This window comes from Triturus cristatus, unplaced genomic scaffold (assembly GCF_964204655.1).
Source record: "Triturus cristatus unplaced genomic scaffold, aTriCri1.1 SCAFFOLD_653, whole genome shotgun sequence".
Classification (NCBI taxonomy): Eukaryota; Metazoa; Chordata; class Amphibia; order Caudata; family Salamandridae; genus Triturus; species Triturus cristatus.
In genome coordinates, this window is record NW_028188039.1 from 88,561 (window position 1) to 93,907 (window position 5,347).

Below are 5,347 nucleotides of genomic sequence, written 5' to 3' on the forward strand. Positions count from 1 at the left end.
CTTCGCCTTACCCAGAACCACCTAGCATTCAGAAAGCAACTTAAAACGTGGATATTTGACAAGTAATCCTCCTCCCCTCCCTAAGCGCCTTGAGACCCTCCGGGTATGTAGTGCGCTATATAAATTCTTTGACTTGACTTGACTTGACTTTATTTAATGTGTTCATGGCCCCCTTGGCGCTGTTGGCAGAACAATCCGGCGCCAAAGTCATATCTTATGCCGATGATGCACAATTGTTGTTCACGTGCAGTAAGGATGAGGCCCTGAATGGGAATGAGATAAACACCTGCCTGTCAGCAGTATTTGAGTGGTTTAAACATAATCAACTACTGTGACATTCTGAAAAATCTGAAATTATCTTTTTTGGTCGCAATCCGGGGGATGAGTGGCATAAATGGTGGCCACAGAATATGTCCCCTCCTGCTAATTTAGCCACAACTGTTAAGAATCTCGGGGTGAAAATGGACACAGACATGTCCATGAAGTCCCAGGTCCAGACTGTGGCGGGCACATGCTTTGGCCTACTGAAAATGTTGAGAAACTTCCTCCCACTACTCCCGGTTTCCCATAGGAAAACAGTAGTCCAAGCACTGATTTTGTCCCGACTCGATTATGTGAATGTTCTTTATGTCGGTTGTCCTGACAATCTTCTTGGCTGTCTACAGGTGGTGCAAAACGCCGCGTCAAGAGCCATACTTATGGTGGACCTCAGGACTCGCATGACCCCTCACCTGAAGTCCTTGCATTGACTTTCGGTACGAAAGAGGACAAATTTGAAAGCCTTTGTGCTGGCTTATAAGGCCTTTCATAATATTGGGGCCTTATATCTGAGAATCCGATGCCAGCACTATGTTCCATCCAGAAGTCTGAGGTCTTCGAATCAGTTGCTCTCGCTGATCAGTAGGTTCTCCCGCTCTCGCCTGAGCGGGCGTTCCTTCCAGGTGGTAGCCTCTCGGCTCTGGAATAACCTGCCGCCAGCCTTGCATCCGCTTTAGACGCGGTTTAAAAACGTGTCTTTTTTCAAAATAGGTCAGCAACCCTGGGGCTGCCTGCACTGCTCTGTCACTGGTTCTCTTTCCCAGCGCCAGGACACTCCAGGGAGTAACCGTGCGCTTTCCAAGTACCTAGTAACATGGATTGTTTTTTTTATATTTGAAATCTTTGATCTATATTTTCTATTTTTTATATAAGTGTAAACTTTTAACAAAATATAAAAATAATAGTTTATTAACTGTTTTAAAGTAAATATATTTGTATAAATAATTAGGTTTGTTCGTATCTTTTTTTATAAATGTTCTATTTTATTAAAATGTATATTAAATGTTATTTTGTTAAACTTAAATTTATTATTTAATATATTAGATTTTATATTTAAAAAGTTGACATTTTATACATTGATGTTTTTTACATCAATATTTATTACATCGGTGTTGTGTCAGTGAAACTCCACATTGGTTGCAGTTGCCAAGGCTTGTAGGTGCTCCCGTAGACCCCTCAACTCTAGACATCCGTCATGTGACAACTTCTGCATTGCTCCTGGTCTTCCACAACTCTACATCGGTGGGCATTCATCTTCCGTGCCTCCTGGTCACTCCTGAGTGGCATAGGCTCTGTCCCCTCTGCTTGCAGGTTCTTCACATCTTGAATCCACCTTTGGGTTCCACCGGACACATTCCCCTTCACCAGCAGCATCTTCCTGAAGTCCTCCATTGAGTTCAACGGTGGCTTGTGACGCCACTTCACACCTATGCACCCGGCTTAACTGGTGCAGGTTTCCAGGATCCTAAGGTATCCATGGGTGAGGTGGCTCTCCAACCTTCTGTCTTCCACAGGGTTTCTTCAGGGTCCACTGGGAAGAGTTCTTCTTTAAAATTGCAACCACGACTTACCAATTGACTTGCATTGGTCCTGCGGTCATGTTCCCACTCTGCACATGGCCTCCATGGGGCTCCTGGTTACGTACCTCGGATGGTTTCTTGGGTCCCTGGTACTTCTACATCTTCTGGGTATAGTCTTGAGTTGTGGTTCACATACCACTATTTAAGTATATGGTTTGGTCTCCCCCTGAGGACCACTATGTATTGCGTGCTACTTACCTATTTCTATTGAAAAGTATTGTGTGCATTGTGCATATATCCAGCTAGGAGATAATTGTATGTGTTAGTGAGTGTCTTTATTATAAATATTTTTATAAATACTCTGTGTGGTTCTTTTTCACTTATTCTTTACCTATAAGATTATGTTCTGGTAAAACAAGCTGCTATACACTGGACTAAGCCTGAAGGCTGCTCTCCACAGCTACCACTTAGAGAGCTTTCTAAGGTTGTCTAAGACCACTAAAATCACCAGAAGGGTCGTCTAAATTGGTGCAAGGTGCCCACTTACATAAGTGTACACCATATACCAAGCCAGCTTCTCACAAGGGGTCATCATTTTTCATAAGAAAATGACTTTTTTTGGACTGTACAAAAAAATGATTCAAAATGTCAACGGTATCACACCTCATGAAAATGACTTTAATACACTTTTTTTAGTTCCAAAAGTGACGATTCACATCCGACAGTCATTAACAATCGAAAGATTAAACTTTAAAAAAAAAGTCACAATTGCTTACATTTCGGAGAAAGTTCCTCCGGTCCCTGGTCATCGTTCTTTCATTAGAAAATGTTTTTTTGGACTGAAGAAAAAATTATTCAAAATGTCAACTGTATCGTGCCTCATGCTGAATAACCACTTTTTTTTAGGCCTCCCAATGACCAAAATTGCAATGTTTATAGACTTTTCTCCTAATCAGAAGCTTGTATTTTATTCGATTTTGAGCATGAAATTGACTCTAAACACAATTTTAGTTCCAAAAGTGATGACTCGCATCCGACAGTCATTTACAGTCGAAAGATTAAACATTTAAAAAAATCACCATTTTTATGAACATTCGGAGAAAGTTCCACAGATCGGGGTCATAGTTTTTCATCAGAAATTGGATTATTTTGGTCTGTATAAAAAATTATTCAAAATGTCAATTGTATCGTGCCTCATGTTGAATAACCACTTTTTAAGGTCTCCCAGTGACTAAAATTGTCATTTCTATAGACCTGTTCTACTACTCAGAACCTTAATTTTGCCTAATTTCGAGCATGAAAATGACTTTAAAAACGCTTATTGTAGTTCCAAAAGTGATGATTCACATAACAGTCATTTACAGTCGAAAGGTTAAACAGTGAATAAGCCCACTAATGACCATTTGTAGAAAGTTCCACAGGTCCAGGGTTATCGTTTTTTATCAGAAATGTAATTTTTTAGACTGAACAAAAAATGATTCAAAATGTCAATTGTATTGCGCCTCATGTTGAATAACCACTTTTTTAGGCCTGCAACTTCCGCATGCCTTTCGGTGGCGGCAATGCCGCCACGGAAAGGCTGCTTCCCGCTGCCTTCCTAATATGGATGGCGGTGTACACCGCCACCATATCAGGCTCCTTTTCCCGCCCGGTCACCTGTGACCTTCGGAAAACCGGCGGACGGTCTTTCTGTCCGCCGGGATCCCCCCGGCATACTAATATGGCAGGGGGGGAAATGGGTGGCGGGCGGGGTGTGTTGTAGGGCAGATCGCCACCGCAATGCTGGTGGTGGCGATCCGCCCTGCATCCTAATCGACCCCTTAATATTAAAAAATCACCATTAAGGACCATTCGGAGAAAGTTCCAGAGGTCCGGCCGAGTTGTTTTTTTTTTTTTTTGATCAGAAATTTGATTTTTTTGACTATACAAAAAATGATTCAAAATGTCAATTGTATCGTGCCTCATGTTGAATAACCTCTTTTTAAGGCCCCCTAGTGACCAAAATTGCCATTTTTATAGTCTTTTCCTCCTAATCAGAACAATGATTCTGCCTGTTTTTGAGCATGAAAATGACTAATCACAGTAATATTAGTTCCAAAAGTGATGATTCACATCAGGGTGCCGATCACGATCCTGTAAAAACCGGGTACGAACCGTCGGACGGAGCATATTCTCCGTCCGACGCGTACCCGGTCGGAACCATATACAAACATGGAATTACGATTCGCACGGAAACACCATTTCCTTACGAATCGTACAAAACCCCGACCGACGAAAATAAACGTACAAATGCGATCCGGGAAAGCGCCGACGTGACGTCGGGATGCACGCAGCCTGCCATTCACGAACCAGGAATTACGATTCGCACCAACGTCATCCCGCACGGTGAATATTTTCCGGCTGCCAAAAACTGCCGGGAAATCAGGATGACGCGAACAAGGAGTACCGGTACGCGACGGACAGACAGGACGACGCGAACAAGGAGTACCTGTACGCGACGGACAGACATGGACCCGAGCCTACGTGTCATCCCGGCCCTCATAGCAGTCGACCTCCTCTACAGGTTACGACGTAGACGCCGCAGAAGGTCAGAACAACAAAGGGAGGGGGGAAAGGGGGGGGGGTGGCAGGACCAGGGCAGGCCACAAAACCCCCACAAGTCACACAGCACACATGCCCTGGACATACCTGTCCCTCAGGCCCTGGTCACTACGAGGGGGTGGGGGCGTGTCCAGCTAAACCAGCGACCGCCACAACGGAAGTTCTTGATGACGCGAACCGGCAACACAACCAGACAGGTTCGTCCCGTACCCACGCCTTAAGAGCGTGGGTACGAGTCGTACCACGCCCACACCTATGTCACCCCAACAATGGCGGGACGGCTCGTACCCACGTGGCAAAGGCCTGGGGACGGCCCGCACAAGCATTCCACAGCGTGGGTACGGATATGTACGGACAGTACCCCCACCCGCGTACGCATGGAGCGTACCCCCCACCCAACAGTGTAAGTACGACACGTACCCTCACCCGCGTATGCATGGAGCGTACCCCCACCCCAACAGTGTAAGTACGACACGTACCCCCACCCGCGTATGCATGGAGCGTACCCCCCACCCCAACAGTGTAAGTACGACACGTACCCCCACCCGCGTATGCATGAAGCGTACCCCCCACCCCAACAGTGTAAGTACGACACGTACCCCCACCCGCGTATGCATGGAGCGTACCCCCCACCCCAACAGTGTAAGTACGACACGTACCCCCACCCGCGTATGCAAGGAGCGTACCCCCCATGCCAACAGTGTAAGTACGACACATACCCACACCCGCGTATGCATGGAGCGTACCCCCCATGCCAACAGTGTAAGTACGACACGTACCCACACCCGCGTATGCATGGAGCGTACCCCCACCCCAACAGTGTAAGTACGACACGTACCCCCACCCGCGTATGCAAGGAGCGTACCCCCCATGCCAACAGTGTAAGTACGACACGTACCCCCACCCGC